We start from the raw sequence: 9319 nt of genomic DNA on the forward strand, positions 1-9319 counted from the left end.
ATGGGTGGATGGATGGATGGATGGATGGATGATGGATGGATGGATGGATGGATGGATGGATGGATGGATGGATGGGTGGATGGGAGGATGGATGGATGGATGGGTGGGTGGGTGGGTGGATGGGAGGATGGGTGGGTGGGTGGATGGATGGATGATGGATGGATGGATGGATGGATGGGTGGATGGGAGGATGGGTGGGTGGGTGGATGGATGGATGGATGGATGGATGGGTGGATGGATGGATGGATGGGTGGATGGGAGGATGGGTGGGTGGGTGGATGGATGGATGGATGGATGGATGGATGGATGGATGGGTGGATTGTTGAGTCCGCATACAGGGCTGAGGTGGAGAAGCTGGCTGGGTGGTGCAGAGAGAACAACCTGCTCCTTAACACATGAAAGACCAAGGAGCTGATCATGGACTTCAGGAGGAAGAAAACAGACATTCCACCACGGCTCCTCAGCGGGTTCTTCACCAACTTCTCAACCTCTGAGATGCGTTCTAGCTGCAGCTCCCGTGAGTTGAGTGAATAAAAATTACTCAGTAGTTCAGGGGCGGACTGGGACAAAAAGTCAGGCTGGGAGTTGTACACTCAGCCAGGACGCACTAATTCATATACTGCACACACACACACACACGCACGCACACACACACACACACACACACACACACACACACACACACACACACACACACACACACCCACACACACACACACACACACACATATATAAATATGTTGCAGCAGCTGTTTTGGATGCAGGGGAAGCCAGTCCGGCTCTGCTTGCTGGCTGTTTGCCGAGCGAAGCAGCAACACAGCAGCAGATTTTGCTGACTGAAGGTCACCCAGAGAAGAACCGAAGCTGCACTTTGAAGGTCCCTGAAGGTCCCTGAAGGTCTCTGAAGGTCCCTGAAGGTCCCTGAAGGGCGAGTCAGACCTCAGTTTGGCTGAGAGAGCGGTTCTGATGGGGGAGGATGGACGTCTGTCCACTTTTACTAGGACAGAGAGCTCATCAAGCAGGAGTTATAGATTTCATTTGTGAAGTTTATTAAATCAACCGTACATAAATGTACTTTTAAATTCTTTATTATGTGGTTTTAAACTTTTTATGTATTTCATAACTTGATTTTTTCTTTTCAACTTTTTAGGCTGCAACCATGAGATGATGGATTTTCTGCTGTAGATTATAAAACGTGTTTTAATTATAGCATCACAGTTTGAAATAAATCACATTTAAAAGACTTAAATTAAACAATGGTTTCTTCACCTCAGTGTTTCTACACCTCTGGTCATCACCTGGATTTACCTGAGCCGACAGTACGAGCCTCCCACTGGATGATTCCTGCATGGATGAGCAGGTGTTTAACCCCAACTGATGCAGGGAGCAGCTTCCTGTTTCTTAAACATCATGTGGAAAGACATTAATGATGCTTGTCTGTTTAAGAAGGGCCAGATCTCCGGCATCAGTCTGATATCTGAATAAAAGTGGAGTAAACCTGGAACTCTGCTACAGGTGAGACCCTAACAAGTCCCAGCGTCTCGTTAGTGAACGTTGGTGAAACAGGACGAGCTTCTGCATATTAATGAGTGAAAGCTGAAGGTGGGGTTTGGCTCCGTCTGGACTCTGCTGGTGTTCTGGTGAAACCTCCCACCCAGACATGAAGGAAGTCAGCGGTTTGATTCCTACGGGACTCTCCTTAGCTGCCATGTTTCTTCCTCCGAGCCGCTGATGAACGTGGCCCTGCTGGCCCCTCGGCCCATCTGCTCGCTCTCCTTGTGTCCTCTGATTCAGCTGTTCCCCTCAACCTGACGTTTGTCTCAGCTTTGCTAATAAGTTGAACGGATGCTAATTATTCATGAATATTCATGAACTGGAACACATCTAGGACGACGGCGGGGAGACGCGATGTCATTGGAAGACAAGTTCAAGTAAACTTTAGGATAAAAAGAAGAATTCATGTGAATGTTTATATAAAAAATTCAGTTGAATGAGTTTGGTTTTGTGCCATTCAGCTTCAGGTCAGATGGCTGACCTACTGCCTGCCCCTACCCCACACCCTACCTACCCCACAAATCAAATATTTAATCAATCCCACTCAGGGAAATCAGGACACATAGCATAAATAAATAATTCCACCACAAAAGCCAGTAAAAACTAATAAAAATCCAAAGAATCAAGGTTAAAAAGAGTGATTAGAAGCCAAAGAGACGTGATGAAAACCAAGGCAAGTTTATCTGTACAACACATTTCATGTACAAGACAATTCAAAGTGCTTTACATAAAACATCACAGCATCTCAGCAGGAAGCATTAAATACAAACTTTAAAAGAATTAAATAAAAACAAGAAAAAAGCTCAAATAAAATGGATAAAATAGAAATAAAGTTCCAGTGTGGGGAATTAACAGCTGTTCTGATAAAAGATCCTGAATGGATTCTGGTCCCAAACCATTCCGGTCTTTGTAAACTAGCAGCAGGAAGCCAGTGTAAAGATCTGAGGACTGGAGGTCTAGGATCTACTTTCATGGTCTAAGTGACTGATGAGTGTTTCAGCTGATCTGAGGCTTTCTGGGAGTTTGTTCCAGACATGTGGAGCATAGAAGCTGAATGCAGCTTCTCCATGTCTGGTTCTGACTCTGGGAACTGATAAGAACCTGGATCCAGATGACCTGAGGGTTCTGGTAGGTTCATACTGGGTCAAGAGGTCTCTGATGTATGTTGGTCTTAAACCATTCAGATCTTTCTAGACCAGCAGCAGAACTTTAAAGTCTATCCTCTGACGGACCGGCAGCCAGTGTAAAACCCTCAGAGCTGGACTGATGTGGTCCACTTTCTTGGTCTTAGTGAGGACTGGAGCAGCAGAGTTCTGGATCAGCTGCAGGAGTCTGACTGATGTTTTAGGTAGAACCTGTAAAAACTCTGTTACAATAATCAAGCCGACTAAAGATGGAAGCTGGACTAGTTTTTCCAGGTCCTGCTGAGACATCACATCTTTTACCCTTGATATGTTCTTAAGCTGATAGTAGGCTGACTTTGTGGTTCCCTTCACGTGGTTCTCAAAGTTTAGGTCTGAGTCCATCACTACACCCAGATTTCTGGTCTGGTTGGTGGTTTTTAGGTCTGAGTCCATCACTAGACCAGATTTCTGGTCTGGTTGGTGGTTTTTAGGTCTGAGTCCATCACTAGACCAGATTTCTGGTCTGGTTGGTGGTTTTTTAGGTCTGAGTCCATCACTAGACCAGATTTCTGGCCTGGTTGGTGGTTTTTAGGTCTGAGTCCATCACTAGACCAGATTTCTGGCCTGGTTGGTGGTTTTTAGGTCTGAGTCCATCACTAGACCAGATTTCTGGCCTGGTTGGTGGTTTTTAGGTCTGAGTCCATCACTAGACCAGATTTCTGGCCTGGTTGGTGGTTTTTAGGCCTGAGTCCATCACTAGACCAGATTTCTGGCCTGGTTGGTGGTTTTTAGGTCTGAGTCCATCACTAGACCAGATTTCTGGTCTGGTTGGTGGTTTTTAGGTCTGAGTCCATCACTAGACCAGATTTCTGGCCTGGTTGGTGGTTTTTAGGTCTGAGTCCATCACTAGACCAGATTTCTGGCCTGGTTGGTGGTTTTTAGGTCTGAGTCCATCACTAGACCAGATTTCTGGCCTGGTTGGTGGTTTTTAGGTCTGAGTCCATCACTAGACCAGATTTCTGGCCTGGTTGGTGGTTTTTAGGCCTGAGTCCATCACTAGACCAGATTTCTGGCCTGGTTGGTGGTTTTTAGGTCTGAGTCCATCACTAGACCAGATTTCTGGCCTGGTTGGTGGTTTTTAGGTCTGAGTCCATCACTAGACCAGATTTCTGGCCTGGTTGGTGGTTTTTAGGTCTGAGTCCATCAGTAGACCAGATTTCTGGCCTGGTTGGTGGTTTTTAGGTCTAAGTCCATCACTAGACCCAGATTTCTGGCCTGGTTGGTGGTTTTTTAGGTCTGAGTCCATCACTAGACCAGATTTCTGGCCTGGTTGGTGGTTTTTAGGTCTGAGTCCATCAGTATACCAGATTTCTGGCCTGGTTGGTGGTTTTTAGGTCTGAGTCCATCACTAGACCCAGATTTCTGGCCTGGTTGGTGGTATTTAGGTCTGAGTCCATAACTACACCCAGATTTCTGGGCTGGTTGGTGGTTTTTAGGTCTGAGACCATCAGTAGACCCAGATTTCTGGCCTGGTTGGTGGTTTTTAGGTCTGAGTCCATCACTAGACCCAGATTTCTGGCCTGGTTGGTGGTTTTTAGGTCTGAGTCCATCACTAGACCCAGATTTCTGGCCTGGTTGGTGGTTTTTAGGTCTGAGACCATCAGTAGACCCAGATTTCTGGCCTGGTTGGCTGTTTCAGCGTCAGAGTCCATCATTGCCTCTCTGAGGCATCACTTCATACCTCCTGTAACACTTGAGAGCCTCTAAAAATTCAGTTAAATCCAAGCTTCTTTTCACCCTGGTGGATGGAGACAGGTCCGTCCATGCAGCAGTAATCCTCGCTGCAGCATCAGTGTTTGAACTGTTTGCTGGTGTTAGTGGGGCAGAACAGGCGAGGAGGAGGAGGATGTGGAGAGATGAAGAGTCCGGCGCTCTTAGTCCTCCATATAAAGGCAGGAACAGAGATGCTCTCGGTTCGCTTCACTGGAGACGAGCTGAGATATTACCTGAAAAAGCCTTTTTCTTTTTCCAGAAGTGGGGTCAGAGCGTCAGAGGGGAGTCCAAACCATCAAGGAGAAATCTTTTACTTTCATTATTAATAATCAGGCTGGTACTTTCTCCGGTGGGGGGGGGGGGGGGGGGGGGTCCAAACCGGAAAACAAGTCAATCTTCATCCGAAATGATTTTCTTCTGATTTCATGAACAGGGAGCGGCAGGTTCTGGACATGGTGAGGCTGTCTGGGTTGACATCCAGGATCCAGACTGGACCGGTGAGATCAGATAACTCTTCTCATTATGTTGGAAAGGAGGTTCTGACCAGCAGAGCTTCTTCATCCAGGTTGTAGACCAGACAGATCTGATGCTGAGGGTCACATGGGGGCATCCAGTCTACATGTAAAGAGGTGGGTCCACATCCTTGTTTAAAGTGGATTATTTAACATTTGGACTCCACCAGGGCTCATCCTGGTCTCCGATCCTGGTCTCTGGTCCTGCTTGTGTTCTTCATGGTGTAACTGAGGAACGGATGTAGATGGGAACCTCATCTCTGCTCTTTGTGGATGATCCAGCTGGAGGCCAGAGCTACTGATGCAGGACGGGACACCAGATATCCCTCAACACTGAGGCCTTTCTTTTTAACAACTCCAGGTTAAGTCTGGGGACCAAATCAACGTTGTTCCAATCCACTGTTTGGCCTGAACACACTCACTGAGCAATCGTTCATGAACTCGCTCATGTTCTGGGTGAAGGTGGACTGAACAAACTCTATTTCTGCCTGATGACGGGTATTGTGAGCAGTGTTCTCTCACAGCTGAACTTCCAGAGAGTTCCAGATTTCCATGGAGCCTTAAAGCAAAATCCCGGCTAAAACACATCATAAACAGGCCTTGATAAATAGGTGAAAACACCAAATCTGGCAACACCAGCCACCACACAGCCGCACCGCACATGCGTCATCACACTGAGAAACATGAAGGCAAAATCCAGCTAAGGCAGCATCTCCACCTCTGCCTCCATTATCACTGCAGCATCTTCGTACGATCACTTAAATCATTTTCTGAAAAGGCCAGTGATAATCCACTGATGAAACTTCAGGAAGTAACTCTGGACATCAACAACGTCAGCAGCAAACCTGGAATGCCAGATTGAAACAAAGCACTGACGAGCCTTCCACGGTACGTGAACTAAACGTCACTAAAAACAGTCTGAAGGCGGCTAAAGCAGATCCTCTACCAGCCAGAACTAAATTCCGGCGTCCAGCAGCAGCAGCATCTGGCGGCTTCATCTCCAGCCGCAGATGGAAAACCTTCTGCAGGATGCTGTCGGAGACCTGCAGCCTTGGAGGAAAGAGGAACCCTCAGCTTTAAGAAACTAGACAGACAGACATATTATCTGCATGTCTTTCTTTGTTTTTACTTCTTCATTTGGCCCGAATGTTGCACTCTTATGACCAAGTTCTAGAACTTTTCTTTGGACAAATGAGTCAGAAAAAAAAAATTCACAAAAAATTGAAAAGTGACTTTAAATGAGAAGATAAATAAAGTTTGAGGTCCACCCTTTGTTTCCCTACCTCAGCCTGGTTCCTACCTCAGATAGTTTAATAATCCCTCATTAAAAAAAAGACCATTCCAGCCAGTTTTCCTCATATTTTCATCCTGTAGGAGTGAAAGCTGCAGCTGCCACAAGCGTGGACTGAATGGGTGGAAAAACAGGAAAATGCTGTATTCTGAGGAAAATAGCTTGCAGCAACATACTGGGGTAAAAGAACTATGAACTGGTTAATTTTCAGAACTATAAACTAGTTTATTTTTAGGACTATGAACTAGTTCATTTTCAGAACTATAAACTAGTTTATTTTTGGAACTATGAACTAGTTCATTTTTAGAACTATAAACTAGTTCATTTTTAGGACTATGAACTGGTTCATTTTCAGAACTATAAACTAGTTTATTTTTGGAACTATGAACTAGTTCATTTTTAGAACTATGAACTGGTTTATTTTTAGAACTATGAAGTGGTTCATTTTTAGAACTATAAACTAGTTCATTTTTAGAACTATGAACTGGTTCATTTTTAGAACTATGAACAAGTTCATTTTTAGAACTATGAACTAGTTCATTTTTAGAACTATAAACTAGTTCATTTTTAGGACTATGAACTGGTTCATTTTCAGAACTATAAACTAGTTTATTTTTGGAACTATGAACTAGTTCATTTTTAGAACTATGAACTGGTTTATTTTTAGAACTATGAAGTGGTTCATTTTTAGAACTATAAACTAGTTCATTTTTAGAACTATGAACTGGTTCATTTTTAGAACTATAAACTAGTTCATTTTTAGAACTATGAACTGGTTCATTTTTAGAACTATGAACAAGTTCATTTTTAGAAGTATAAACTAGTTTATTTTTAGAACTATGAACTTAGTTCATGTTCAGAACTATGAACTGGTTTATTTTTAGAACTATGAACCGGTTCATTTTTTGAACTATGAACTGGTTCATTTTTTGAACTATGAACTAGATTATTTTTAGAACTATGAACTTGCTCAGTTTTAGAAATATGAACTGGTTCATTTTCAGAACTATGAACTAGTTCATTTAAAGAGCTATGAACTGATTAATATTTAGAACTATGAACTTGTTAAGTTTTAGAACTATGTACTTAGTTGATTTCCAGAACTATAAACTAGTTCATTTTCAGAACCATAAACTAGTTCATTTTTAGAACTATGAACTGGTTCATTTTTAGAACTATGAACAAGTTCATTTTTAGAACCATAAACTAGTTCATTTTTAGAACTATGAACTGGTTCATTTTTAGAACTATGAACAAGTTCATTTTTAGAAGTATAAACTAGTTTATTTTTAGAACTATGAACTAGTTATTTTCAGAACTATGAACTTATTTAATTTTTAGAACTATTAACTAGTTCATTTTCAGAACTATGAACTGGTACATTTTGAGAACTATGAACTAGTTCATTTTTAGAACTATAAACTAGATTATTTTTAGAACTATGAATTAGTTATTTTCAGAACTATGAACTTAGTTAATTTTTAGAACTATGAACTTAGTTAATTTTTAGAACAGTGAACTAGTTCATTTTCAGAACTATGAACTTAGTTATTTTTTAGAACTATGAACTTAGTTAATTTTTAGAACAGTGAACTAGTTCATTTTCAGAACTATGAACTTAGTTATTTTTTAGAACTATGAACTTAGTTATTTTTTAGAACTATGAACTTAGTTAATTTTTAGAACAGTGAACTAGTTCATTTTCAGAACTATGAACTTAGTTATTTTTTAAAAGTATAAACTTAGTTCAAAGATTTGAAATATGAACTATGAACAGAACTAGTTCATTTTAAAATGTGTGAACTGAATTTTTAACTAGTTCGTGTAGAAAATGAACTTTCCCAGCACTGCTGGATTCCAGTCCATATACACAATGTCACTTGCTCAGCTTACCTCCACCTGCTTCTCTCGACTACGTCCATCTCTCCCCAGCAGTATTCTACTCCACTCCCCGGTTATATCCCGTCTTCCTCTTGGTATACTGGCTGGAAAGAGATTCTCAGGAAGTGATGGGAAGAATCAGATTACAGGATGCTGCAGCAACAGGGCAGTAAGCAGTAGAACCAGAGTCCACAGGCAACAGGCAGAGGGCATGATGGGTAAAGTCCAGTCAGATGACAGCGAGAACTGAGGGAAAATAAGCTAGCAGAGGTTAAACAAAGGCATGCCCGATGTCCACAGCATCCTAGCAGTCACAATCCAAGACAAGATCCAGACCTTAATCCTGGAAACTTAGTCAGGTTCAGAAGCTAGAGCACACAGAAACAGATGATCCAGAATGAGATCAAGTCTGGAGTCAGAGCCAGGTTTCACACGGGACGTAGACCAGCAGCCAGAACCCACAAATCCTTGGGCAGAAACCTTCAGGGGTTGGAGCTCACCATGTCAGGGGGGGGGCCAGAGGCAGAGACCAGGGTCAAGTCCAGACCAGGGTCAAGTCCAGAACAGTGAGGTCCAGAACAGGGTCAGGTCCAGAACAGGGTCAAGTCCAGAACAGATGATGATGTCATGGTAATGATTATGGTGATGATGATGATGATGATGTCATAGTAATGATTGTGATGATGATGATAGTGATGATGATGATGATGATGGTCATGGTGATGATGATGATGGTCATGGTGATGATGATAGTGATGATGATGATGATGATGATAATTATGATGATGGTGGCCAAGATGGTGATGGTGATGTGATGATGATGATGATGATGATGGTCATGGTGATAGTGATGATGTTGGTGATGATGATGATGATGATAATGATGATGATGATGATGATGGTGATGATGATGATGATGGTGATGATGATGATGGTGATGATGATGATGATGATGATGATGATGATGGTCATGGTGATAGTGATGATGTTGGTGATGATGATGATGATGATGATGGTCATGGTGATAGTGATGATGTTGGTGATGATGATGATGATGATGATGATAATGATGATGATGATGGTGATGATGATGATGATGATGGTGATGATGATGATGATGATGATGATGATGATGATGATGATAGTGATGATGATGATGATGATGGTCATGGTGATTTTGATGA

Source organism: Melanotaenia boesemani, chromosome 11 (genome assembly GCF_017639745.1).
Source record: "Melanotaenia boesemani isolate fMelBoe1 chromosome 11, fMelBoe1.pri, whole genome shotgun sequence".
NCBI lineage: Eukaryota > Metazoa > Chordata > Actinopteri > Atheriniformes > Melanotaeniidae > Melanotaenia > Melanotaenia boesemani.